The following is a 14038-nucleotide window of genomic DNA, read 5'->3' as shown; positions in this document are numbered from 1 at the left end:
TGTTAAACTGTAGAGATGTGCACATATGTCCGAGTTCATTCTGTGTACGGTCTGGCATATTTTTATAGAAATTTGTACAAAGCTTAAAGTTTTGGCAATTTTGTTTACAGGTTAACAATCAAAGCAATGTGTGTTTTGCGTTTGTCAAATGTTTGCTTATCACACATACGCAACCTAACACGTTTTGCTGCTAATGTCGCAAAACTCCATGAAAGTTGTAGAGAAGCTGTGAAGTGAAGTCAGCAGCAGTGGAGGATGTCAAGCCTCAACCTTTCCTGACTTCATTCTCTAGGTAGTTGCAGCTTCAGAATAGTACAGTGTAGTTAGTGTTAGTGTATCTGTGCAGCTACATACTGTACATTGTGTGTACTGATAGTTTGATGGTAATTACCTCCAGTATATGGAAACACATTTCACTCAAAATCTGATCTCTTACCATTGTTGGCCTGAAAAGTACATGTTGCATGTATTCAGTAGAGATCAGGTATCAATATTTCCATATCACCACATTAAATGACAATGGCAGAGGTTGGTGTTTTAAGAATGTAAGAAATATTACAATTAAAGGCAAAACACAGGATTGTGATGTGCACTTTTTGCTTTGGTTTTACATATTGCATTTGCATTATAGCATTTATTCAACCAGAGGCGCTGCACTCATTTGTACATCTTGCCTTCAAAATTACCTTTTTTGGTATATACTGTAGTAGCTTTTTAGGAAATCTTAATTTTATTAAAATTGCGAAATACCCACGGTGTTCCCATACCTCTTTACTGTATATCAAGCACCTGTATGACAAAAATAAAAAATGGCAACTTTCACCTTCCTTACTAAATATCATTATCAGGTTGTAGCTATGTTATTTACTAATAAATATGCATCTTTATCATTCATATCTACTTTGAAGTACAGAAGATTGCATTAAAACATCAGATACCGTTCCTTACAAAATGACTGTGTTTTTGCTCTTTCAATTTTAATTTAATTATCTTTTGTTTCTAATTTCATTTTTTTATTATTTCTAAAACAATAGAAACAATGGGGTATAAGAAAAGCACGGGGGGAAACTCCTGACAATGAACTTTTCGGAAAGCCAAAGTTAAAAAAAATCTATGTACTGTACTGTAAATAGGTCTGGCGTGAAAGGCTTCTATATCAACCCATTTACTAGACACTTGCTTAGGTGCCACAATGAAGCTGACTGCATTATGCAACTTTATAGTATGCCATAAAGCAATGGACAGTCAGATCCCTAGAGTGTATGGAACTAATCAAGATTCTACCGTACTTTGGACCCTGGGTTTTCTACCAAACCCAAATTCATTTGGAAAAGTTATTTTGGAGACTTCCTATCTTTCCTTTTAATTAGAATTGGTAACACTCTGAAAATGTTTAACATTTTGGCAAGGTTGGTCATTTTTACTGCATAGCTTGAGCCCACACAGGAAATACTATATTTGGACCTGGCTTCCAGGTCTCTGCAAAGGGATAATTAATCAGCTGTGATATGTTCTTTAAACTAATGTATAAAAATATGTTAGTTTGATGCTCAGATATGGTACAATATATATTTTTATTTTCAGTTTCTCATTTACATTATTCTTTGCAATTAGAAATGTATAAATTCCCTTACGACCATAGAAATATTGACAGATATGGGCTGTTTGCATCAAATTTCATGCCATGATTTCTTGTTGTAGAGCTTTTCTTCTAGAAAACAAGGTAGTTCCACACACTGTTTCTGCCCTTGAAATTTGTGAAAGTCTTTAAGCATCTCCCTTTCTTTCACAATTGTAACTGAAGTCATTAGGTGATCCTTTTTTGCTTCTGCTGCCTGTGTTCTTCTGAATATGCAACCTCACGAACTGAATAAATTACGCCATGCAAGATATTACCAGAGATCAGTAATGTAGCATTAAAACCTTCTTCGTTTTGCTTGTAGCACAACTAACAATATGCATTAGGACCATTCTGTCTTTTCCAACTACCTTGTTGCTGTATTGAAACATTTTGGTAATTCTATGCAGGAACTATAGTGTGTGTGTGATGTTTGTTATTTATGAAAATGCCTACGCTTTGGTCCATTACATTGACCTTTATCAAGACAGTCACTGTTTATTTATGAATACTACTGGACATTGCATAACAGTGCCACAGTGACCAATCTCATCCTTATCGGAATGCCACTTATAAACACTTTTTCCTTTTTGGTCATTTGAGAACCCTCAGGTTTCTTACCACTTCTGTTTCCCCTTGTATTGCTATAACTCTACTACAGTACTTCTATTTGCACTTCATTTTATTGAACTATAGTGCAAAAAAAGCACTTAGCCCAAAGCATTTAGCTTACCAAGCTCTTAACACATTGTACCAAACCCTTTGGAATATCACCCACTACCAAATCAGTAGCACTGATCTGCACTTTCCATTTGAAGCCTTCTGCTGTGTAAATGATAAAGGCTAATCTACTAGTCACATATTTTCAACATCACACAGAATGTAAACTTGGTAAGATTTCCCTGTATTCAGCCTAAACTACAGTATGTCATATATTTAAAACTGCACAATTCTAAGTCTATATTGTGCCTTTATTTATTCATCAACGCTGCTAACAATGTACCAACCCCAGAACAGAAGTCAGTCTGGCTTTCTGTTGGTTGTCAACTTTATCTGTTGTCCCACTTTTGAAGCCTACTATGACTGTTAGTAGTTAAACTAATCAGTCTTGTTCCAGTGTCATTCAATTATACCTGTCTATGGCAACTGGTTTAAAGGGCATGCCATTTGGTGGAACCGATCTCAGTTTTTTAAATATCCTTGTACCTATTATATCTGATCCCAGTATCATATCCACTTTCAGTCTTGGGAAGTCTTTAGTTCCTACCTAAAATATAGCATTTCCCATTTTGTTTTCTGTTCTCCCACTTCTCTCTCACCTTTTCAATTTCTATGGTACCTGAAGTTAATGCGACATAGGCCCAGAACCAAAGAGATCTGTTAACTATGAAATCATGGAGTAAGGAGTGGCTCAGTGAGTAAAGACACTGATTGTCACTGAGATTGTTGCAGGGGAACCTGGTTCAATTTCTGGTGTCGGCTCCTTGTGACCTTGGGCAAGTCACTTTATCTCCCTGTGCCTTGTAAGCTCCATGGGGCAGGGACCTGTGCCTGCAAAATGTCTCTGTAAAGCGCTACGTAAAACTAGCAGCGCTATACAAGAACATGCTATTATTATTATTAACTATGGGCTCATAAATCATGTTATCAAAATCAGTAACAGACGTTAAGATCCCTGAGGTTAACGCAAATCCACAGAGTTAATTATATGCAAATACAACGGTCGTTAGTTATCTCATTGGCATAGACTAATATTAAGTTAGCACTGCCTCACATTTGCTTCAACTAGGTCTTTGAGAGAGAGAGAGAAAGACCCATATTTCAGGGTCTGGATGGGAGTAAAGCCGCATTTTGCTCTGACCTAACTAACACACCATTAAATCCCAGTGTTAACTATAATGAGCTCTGTGGATATGCGTTGTTAGAAGGAACAAATCTTACATATCATTAGCATTTAGCAATAGCAGCCGTTATAATTAACACAAGGCCTGTTGCAACAGAAAACAGCACTTAACACTGCATACAGTAAGTGAGCTTTGAAGATACTCATTAGCACTTAACAGGGCGGTACCTTAAGTTAAGGTCTCATTAAGTCAACATCGGACCTGTGTGGATCTGGGCCTTAGAGAGGTGGTTCTTTTGAGCACCATGTCACTCACCCCTTTCCATTCATCCTAGACAAGTGGACAAGTGTATTTTCGAGCCCTCACAATGATTATCTCCTGTGTTGTACTAAAAGAAGGATGATCTGCTTAACAGTCTTCTCATCCCTGAAAAATACACATCATTCTTTTTGAGCTATACTTAAGTAATAATCCCCTCAGAACAGGGCATTACTGGCCAATAATGCCCTGGTTGGAAGAGTTGAAGGCCCGAGTCGAAGCCGAGGGACTTTAACCCAGCCAGGGCATTATTGGCCAGTAATGCCCTGTTCTGAGGGGATTATTACTATTATAAGCTAAATGTAGGCTTTTTCATAAATAATAGACACTTTTGTATAGTTATATAGATTTTTTTGATTAAAATAAAATGGTAAATACATTAAAGCACCTCTATATACACTTACACTGCAGCTATCTATATCCACACACTGCCGCCCCCTCTGTGTACATACACACACATACAGCAGCTACACACACACACACACACACACACACACTGCAGCTACACAGACACACACTGCAGCTACACACACTGCAGCTACACACACACTGCAGCTGCACACTGCAGCTACATACACACACTGCAGCTACACACACACACTGCAGCTACATACACACTGCAGCTACACACAGACACACACACACTGCAGCTACACACACACACACACACAAACTAAATAGACAGAAACTACAGCTACAAACAAACTGGAGACAGACACTTACTTTGCAGCTACACAAACACTCTCTCCCTCCTCAACTCAAAATGAAGCTGTGTTCAAAGAGGGAGGAGGAGTCACTGCCTGCTGCTGCTTCTTGGCCAATCCCCTGCCCTGTCTCAGAGCTGATCTTGCCTCCTTACTAATCCCCTGCCCTGTCTCAGAGCTGTTCTGACAAAAAGGAAAAGCTGATTGGCTGGAAATAAACACATTGAAGCTGCCAAAAATTCCAGGCATTACTGAATGAATAATGGCGGAATTTTAACCACTCAGAGAGTAGGGATTTCAATAATGCCCGGAATTTTACAGCTTTAGCCTGTAATTACACATATTCATTGGGACTGTTAAATGTATGCTTTCAAAACAACATGAAACAGAGTTTCTGGAGAAAAGAAAAGAAAGAAATCTTTGACTCCAGCACTCCTAATTAGTTTCTGTAATCAGTATTTGAACAACAATTATACCGTGAAACTAAAAGCAGTTTATTACCCTCTAATTATTAAAGACTCTTTCAGTTAAAGCGAATATCCCCAAAAAATGCTAAGTATTGTCAACTTGTGCAAAATGAAAAATAATAATATTGTTTATCTCATGCTGCTTTTGAGTAACATTTTAACACATCCAATGAGTCTTAGAATGTTAACTCTCTTGGTTGTTAAACAAAACAAACAGATATACATCTTTACAAAAAAAGACAAGAGGACAAGAACAACCTTCTTAGTAAAAATAGAAAATATATTATATGAACCACAACAGCTCCCAATTCTCACTTACATCTTAGGGCTGTTCAATCGAGTGTGTGTATTTTGTGTGTATGCTGAGCTGTGTCAGGGTCTACTAGACCTCCTGCCTAGCCATACTGTAGTTCTTCTTTGTCCACTGGGTGTGTTGCTGTCTTCTGTTTCCTCTGGGTTCCTCTGTCTGCCTGTCTGTCTTCTTCTTGCTCTTGTCTCTGTCCTTTATAGCTCTGCTTCCTGTCTGTTGCTTTTGCCTTTGCTTGAAGTCAGACTCCTTCAGTATTGCACATGCCTCTGATCCTAATCTGTTTTCTGTACCTGTACCATAGAAGTCTGTTCACAGTAAAAGCCCTTGCTGGTAATCTGGCTTGTCCCTGTTTGTTCCTGTTCTCAGTCCCTGCCCCCAGACCTGTCCTTGCTCCCCTGTCCTGTTCCAGTCTCCTCGTTGCTGACCTCTGCTTGTTACCTGACTTCGCTACCTGCCGCCTGCCTCGGACCTCTGCTTGTTACCTGACTTCGCTACCTGCCGCCTGCCTCGGACCTCTGCTTGTTTCCTGACTGCGCTGTCTGCCGCCTGTCTCGGCCCCTCTGATTGTGACCCCTACTACGCTCGAGCTGTTCCAGCCACCGAGATCCTACCCGCCACAGGAGTCTCCCGTGACAAGCTGTAAGCTGTGTGAAGATAGTGTGAGTGTGTGTGTGTGTGTGTGTGTGTGTGTGTGTGTGTGTGTGTGTGTGTGTGTGTGTGTGTGTGTGTGTGTGTGTGTGTGTGTGTGTGTGTGTGTGTGTGTGTGTGTGTGTGTGTGTGTGTGTGTGCAATTTATTATTTAATAAAAAAAAAAACTTTCGTAAAAATAAAATATTTATTAACATTGTACAGACACGTTCAAACACATACACATACACACACATATATGCATACATATACACACACCTATATACATTTCAGCGCCGGTAGCGGCGCGAAATCTTTATTTCCCTGTCTTCTCTGCTGTCGGTCGGATGCACGCTCACTGCCGTGCGCATGCGCGGCCCTTGTATAGAAGGGCTGACTAACCTCGGCCAATTATAAGTGCTGTGCACGCGCATGGCATAGCACACGCGGCCACTATATAACAGCCCTAAGGCAGGGGTGCGTAAACTTTGCCTGCCTGCTCTCCTTACCTCCTCACAACCCCCTCCCTCCTTCTCTTCGGCATCAAATAACGCAGCGGGGTCACGTGACATCACGTTACCATGGCAATGTGATGTCATGTGACACTGCATTGCCATGGCGACGAGTCGTCCAAAGACAATGTAGGAGATATTACAGAGCCCTCATGCGATCCCCCACACTATCACTTCAGTAGGGCACGGAATCTTTGTGTTTTTATCTATACATCTTTGTATAATACGTTTGATCTTTAGCACACTTATAAATTGGAATAAAATAATACATTTAGGCCAATTGTTCTAATTGGAGAAAATTATCATATAAAATGCACCTGTTTGTAAATTTCACGACTCACGAAAGATAATAACACTCAAACTACCTCTTTGGTAAAGTCATATATAGATATATTGTATTTCTGCTTTATTTCAAACTCTTCTTGCCTTACCGCTAACACTAACCACTAACACCACTAACCACTTCATATGAGTAATATAATACTGTAAACTGTATTAATCCCCTTGATGATGCCGTTTTGGATTAATGTTTTAAATCCTGAAAATTGATATTTAACTTAAACCAAACATATAAACATAATTATGTACGGTTGTAACATTAAGAAAGGATATGGTATGCCTTGTGCCTGCATATTGGCACTTTAAACAATATAAACCACTATGCAGTGTACATTCCCTCACTGTCAGGAACACACATAGAAAGGGGAAGGGCAGGGGGCAGATATTTAATTATAGGAGACAACCACCCTTAAAATGTCGTGGTAAATAAATTAAATTTTTCTTACTAATGTAAACTTTCTGTCAAAGTTTTGAGTCAATAGGTCAAATTATGATTAATGTTTATTAAAATGTGCTGCTTAGCAGCCAATACCAGCAAAAAATACTTTACAGCACTTGTTAGAAGAACGTTAAAAGACTAACAGGTAGTAAGCATTATAGCCATGCTGATTGGATTTAGAAAAGCTGGAGGTGGCTTTCACTGCTAAGCTTTTTGAAGTCTATATATAATTAAATGTCCATCTGTTCAAAGAAGCTTTGTAAATCTGAGATCACGGAATCACATAAACGAATTCACTTGCAGTCCATTATCAATCAACATCTTCGAGGCTATTTATTAAACTCCAAAGTTAAGCATGTTGACGCAAACAAAAAATGCTTAAGTTTTTGTAACGGCTTTGGAGCAAGCAATCTTCATATGACAGCCACACAACTGTTTTGTTAATGGGATTTACTTGTAATTCTCACGGTTTATTGCGCTATTTTTCCCTCTATGATAATGTGAAGTATTGACGTTTATGGAATCTTAAAGTTTCCAGCTACAATACTGGTGTGACACCTATGGGTGGGCACTTTCACTTGTGTTTTAGTTAATGGGTTTTTTTAAACTTAATTTGGTTTTGGTTTGGAATGTATACCACATTATGGAACAAATAAACTAAAAAAGTAAGCAGAACATGGTAAAATAGCATAACGCATGAAAAATTTAATAAAGTATACGATCATAAAAGCAATCAGAAAACTAAAATGATATATCTGAAAAACTTAAAATAATTTTAAAACATGTATTGAGAAACATGTATTGAGATGTGCAGCTGGCCTGGTCTTGGTTCTACTTGTAAATCATTTTGGGGTTTTGGTTCTAAAAATCTTAAGGGTTTTTATTTGAGTTTTGAATGTAAGGTTTTGGTAGGTTCTGATTTCACACACCCAGTTTTGCCTATCGCTATCAAAAACAAAACAATATTTATCACATAAGACACTTATTGCTTTCAGAGCAAAATAAAAGGATGTAACCCACTTTGTGTTATCAGGGCTCTAAAAAGAATACCCATAAGATATGGTGTACAGACTGACAATAAGATTTTTGTAGATGTAGACACCAAACACTTTTTTTTTTAAATAAAGAAACTCCTGTATCATATTAGGGGTTCTTTTCTAGGGGCACTGTCTACAGCAAATTCTTCAATTAGTTTTTCAAAGGGGCTCCATCAGGGTCAAAGGGTCACAAGATTATTGTTATGTCACTTTTGATATATTTAAAGACTTACAAATAATTATACTTTTGACATTTTGCGAGCATTTATACCCTATATATCCACATTATCTTAGCTCACAAGTAAGTTTTAGGTAAAAAACTGTCACTAATTTATGTAGGCAACAACAATGAAATTAGCAGAAGGAGACAATCCAAGGGCCACTTTAACCCCTGACACACCTCCCCCCCCCCCCCCCACACCCCCACGGTCCACAACTTGGAGAGCCCTGGTCTACAATTTAGATGCGTTTCTAGTTGTGAACTGTCCCCCTCAGATAAAGGGAGGTGTTTCAACCTGAAATGTTGTGTGACTCTTAAGTTCTTCGCCAATGTGTAAGAAATAAGCGTCAAAGCTTTTGAAATGATACAGGATAACCCTGAGTGGCTATACCTGTTATTCCCTTCTGTGGATTGAGTTACACAACCTAGAAATCTTCGTGAATTTACAACTGCTTTTCCAAGGCTCATTCCCTTAATTTATGACCATTTTAAGACATAATAGACATTATTAATAAAGTATTTGCTTTCTGCGTAAAACCTAGTATGGATTTTTTGGTTCCCCAGAGGCTCTCTTTGGCTAACACTGAGCCATAAATATATGTTTTCAATGCATCGCTTTAGGAAAGCTTGCATGTAAAAGTGATGCTCCGTTTGTCAGGTATATTCTATCGCATATCATGTTAAGAAAAATATTACACAATACACGATACCTGATAGCTGTTATTTTAAATCTGATATCTTCTCAGATCTGTTCGTTTTCTCATTTTCTCAGGTTATGTTCAGCTGATCCTACTAATTCATCGTGTTACTGAGCTTTTCCTCCATAGCTAGTGAATAGGTGTATGAGCAATGAATGCAGAAAATATAAGGATATTCTGCAATATCTCACAATGCACATAATTATATCAGGCATCATTATGCAATTCAACTAATAAATTAAATCAATTTCTTACAGTGACATGCTTCTATTTCTCAACTAACCAAATGGATTACATGAAAGAAAAGGTCTTATTATGTTCATTCCTTTGTTATATTCAGGTTTGAGCAAAAAGCACATGCAAGTGAGATTATTATGTATACAGTAGATAGATAATATGATGTAGATAACAATACAGTATGGTGAAAGTGCCAGATATTTATTGCGTCAAATTGCATTCACAATATCCATCTTCAAATTGCAAAGCCAGTATAACCAGACTCACACTGATGAGCCCCAAAAGGTTGAAACGGCTGTCTGTGGGTATGTTTTACTGGTTATGCCTTTTTTTAACCCATGCTGTGCTGAAAAGCTGTGTAATGCGGCAGGCATAAGCTTATAAGGGTCCATATTAAAATGGATTAGAAGCAAAAGGTGACACTGTGACTACACATTGGCCTGTCATTTCCCAGAATCCCTGGCTGCAGTGGAATCATTGTACTGTACAGTATGCTGAGAGATAATGGTGATAAGCAGGGTTGTAGACCTGTCTGAGACAAGTGAATGTGCTCACAAATGATATTTGTATTTACTATTAACAGTATAGGAATTTTAACCCTTTGACTGCCAGAGAGTTGCACCGCACCACAATGTAACAGCCACTCTGGCCAATTGCGATTATGTGAACACTCCTCACCAATCACATGATCTCGATGTCACTACAATCAGTCAAAAGCGATCTCCCCTAGTAAACAAGCAAAAGGTTATGACTTAGCTACTAAGTCACAGGGATCTGGCTTTCCAGTCCACAAGACATAGTATCATCGTAAGGGTTAATGAAAAGGCCCCGTAACCAACGAAACTTTGATAACTAGAACCATATGTGTGAGGGGGAAAGTGTTCATGTAAGGTAGGACTGGCAGCAATATTAGCTTATCACCAACTTGGAGTTCACTCACAGGACAAAGTTTGGTCTTTGAGAAACTAAAAGTAGCATCCTACAGTACTTCTTGTTAAAGGAAATGCTCTTTCCTGATGCATATTTACCATGTATATTTGTTCCAACAGTCCGTTACAATATGGGCTTGAAAATAATATTTTAACATTCAGGGATACTAGTTCCAGTGGTGTTTGACTAGTCATTTCCTATATCATCTCTCTCTCTCTCTTCATTGTGAATGAAAAATGTTAATGGTTGGCGGTACAAGGGGTGAAGGGGGGGCCTAGAAAAGCAACATAAGGGGAGGAGTTTCCCAAATCGGGAACGTAGAGAACAAAAAAAAACAAAATAGGTAAAAATTTACTTGAAACATAAGATGAGTGTACTGTAACCAGACACTCATCCCAGTTTTGTGGCTAGTCCCTAAATGGGCTGGCCTGGCGGGCATATGACCCTACTGGGGTCGCCCTAACATCAAGCATGCTAGTCTCCTTACTCACCCCTACATACTGCCACTATTAAATCTCCATCTCCGAACTGCACCTTTATTTTACCTTACTTGAAACCACAATCAAAAGTTGTTTTTCTGGACTCACAAAGGGATCTTTCCTCAGCTCCAGACAGACCTCAAACTCTTCTATATTCAGAGGGTCCCCTCTACTCCGCAGAGTAAGTTTTATTGTCCATAGAATAGAGAAATAGTCACGATGGCCGTATCTGCAAATAAAAAAGAAGGGAACAGGGGGAGACAAGGGGAACAGAAAACAAAACAAAGCAAAGCAAGACAAAGCTCCAACTTGGGCTTCTTAGATGACCACGAATTGTATACTCATCTGTCGGGTAGGCTCTTGTGGGCTCCAATGAACCCTTCCAAGGTTTGATGATCGTCATAGAAAAATCACAGATACAGTAAGGCATCGCGGGTTCTCAGCCGGCTTGACTTATTCCCTTCTCGGGTACTCTGATCCTCAGGTGACCCATCATCCGAGCCATTTTTCTGGGATTGGCTCCATCAGTCCGTTCTGCTCCTGGGCTCCAAACCCAGCATTGAGAGGAAAGCTGAACACTCCACCAGATATCGCAGCAAGATTTGACATCTTCCTTGGTTAACGATGAGATGGAATGGAAAGGCCCACTGATATCGAATTCCCTTTTCTTGAAGAATCGATGTTACAGGTCGTAATTCTCTTTGTCTGTCTATAGTAATCCTTGACAGATCCTGGAAGATCTGGATCTGGGAATTTTCAAAATCGATAAATCCCCTGTTTCTGCTTCCCTTTATTTTCTTGCCTTTGCTTGCGTATTGGTGGAGCCACAGCATCACATCCCTGCTTCTTTTAGGGTCGTCAAATCTTGGACCCAGCGCTCGGTGGGCTCTGTCAATTAACAGTTAGTTGTCCTCTAGTTGGGGGTCAATTGAGGGAAACAACCTTTTAAGATAAGGTAGCAGTGCCTCTGAAGTCACAGACTTTGAGATGTGGCGGATTCGCAAATTTTGTCTGCGCTCCCTATTTTCTAGATCATCCACGTTATCTCTCATGGCTCTTACCTCCTCGTTGAGTATCAAAACTTCATCGTCCGTACTCACTTGATTTTGCGGGGAGGCGTCCATTTTGGATTCCAGACCCGTAGTTCTTCTAGCCAGGGTAGAAATTTCAGACTTGAGCTCCAGTACTCCCCTTTGGAACTAGTGGCTAAATAATCTATACTGTATACCTATTTCCAATTATTTTGGATATGGAATATTTTAGGAAACCACCTAGCAATATGACTCATGAGTGGGACACATGATCTGCTATCTGGAATTACTCTCGATGTCACATGAATTTTCACTATCTTTACTATTTTTTCTGCAGTTTCTCTGTTTCTTATTCCTTCACTCAGGGAAGTGTTTCACTGGGTCTCTGAACCTAACAGCAACCCATTTAGGGATTCTTTTCACCATCACTTCATAATTATGTATATATGCACAGTTTTATAAGTGACACTAGGAGTTAAACACCCTTCCTGGTGTGAAACAATACTATATACTGTATAAGCTGGGGGTTTATCTAGCTATAACTTCAGATATAATGTAGCACAACAAGCTCACCAGGATACACGTGGTTAACTTGCTACATAGCGCTAAATGTTGAATAGGTTTTAATACAATTTATTTTGTGTAATAAAATTATAAATATATGTATTAGTAGACATGGAATTCCATCTCTTTCCAGTATATAAAAGTGAGTTCCAGAAATTAAGAGGTTGAGTGCATTCTTCTATGGGAATACTTTCACTCTTTATCATCACAATTCATCACTGTATGCACCCTTTATATATCAAGTATACTAAGGCTGAGCAGAAGCTGTTTTTTCTGTATAAATATCCATAAAGCTAATTACATGCAAAAACAATGGCCATTCTATAGCTCATTCGTTACTATATTGTCATGTTAACAGTGATAGTAGGCTGAAATGTGGCACAATAACATAGAAAAGTTTGTTTCAATCTATAATACTATTTTCTGCCCCAAGCTGTGTCCTAGCTACATTTACTGTTAACACTTCTATTTTCTGCCACAGATTGCTAAATCTAAAACTGTGCATATATTTTGCACATATTCTAAACACATAAACTGCACACTGGAGGAGAGTTAGGCTCATTAGATGTTCACAAAACTACTTCATTAACCACAAAGGTGAACCAAATAGGGAAGCTGTGCTTAAAGGGCAACTTCATTTTGTATGTTTTTCTGATTTGTATTTTCCACAAATTCATATTACAAATTAGCTACTGTATGTCACACTTAACAAAGGCACCTAAAGATTTGTCACCTGTGAGAATCACAAGTCCCTCCCCACCAGCATACTTAAGCAGGATGTGCATGTATTTTGAGTGAAATAGTTGCATTGCATAAACCCAAGTGGCATAAAAATGTTAAACAAATATGTTGATGATGAATTACATTCAATTTAATGTGTACATTCGGAAGTATCATGAGACTCTGTGACATTGGCTATCACCTCTTGCTTTAATTTCACTTCAAACTCCATGATTAATTACATTTAACAAAATTCTTCCCCGCGGGATGTACACAAGAGAATGTGTGCTTTCATGTAGAATTGAGTGGCATTCATCTATTTTATTATACTCACTATTCTTTATTTAGGATGGGGTCACATTGACTTAATACTACTGCAGTTGATCATATTGTCTTACAGCCAACTGCACTGCCCTGCCCCCAATATTCCACCCCGTGCCTCTTCCAATGAATAAGTCCAAGGCCCTTATTCTATAAGGTGTGATAGTACCGATAAGATGCTATGGCATGGACAGCCGCATTGAAGCCAATTGGGCTTTCTATGTGATAGCGCTGAATTGGTGCTATTGCAGTTTATAGACTAGAGTAGCATGTTTTTATATCATCTCCCCATACATTTTAACTGTAATGTTTACATGAAGAGCAAGTGTTGTAACTAACAGTAATCTATAAATCATGCATGGCAAAATCACCTAAATAATCTGTATGCACAGGGTGATATTATGATTTATGTGGCAGTTGATATTAACAAAATGAACTTATATAGGGACCTGGCACTGATTTTTGCATTAGTAATGCACCCATTTTGCAGTAGGGGCACTTTGCAAAACATTATACAGAACACTATAATAATATTAGACAGAATTTGACATACAGATGCATATTATTTTCTTTTCCTTTTGACATTCTCTAGGATGAGTCTATTTAATGGATCAGCGACCTTC

This window comes from Ascaphus truei, chromosome 2 (assembly GCF_040206685.1).
Source record: "Ascaphus truei isolate aAscTru1 chromosome 2, aAscTru1.hap1, whole genome shotgun sequence".
NCBI classification, from domain to species: Eukaryota; Metazoa; Chordata; class Amphibia; order Anura; family Ascaphidae; genus Ascaphus; species Ascaphus truei.
Note: the sequence above shows the minus strand (reverse complement) of the source record.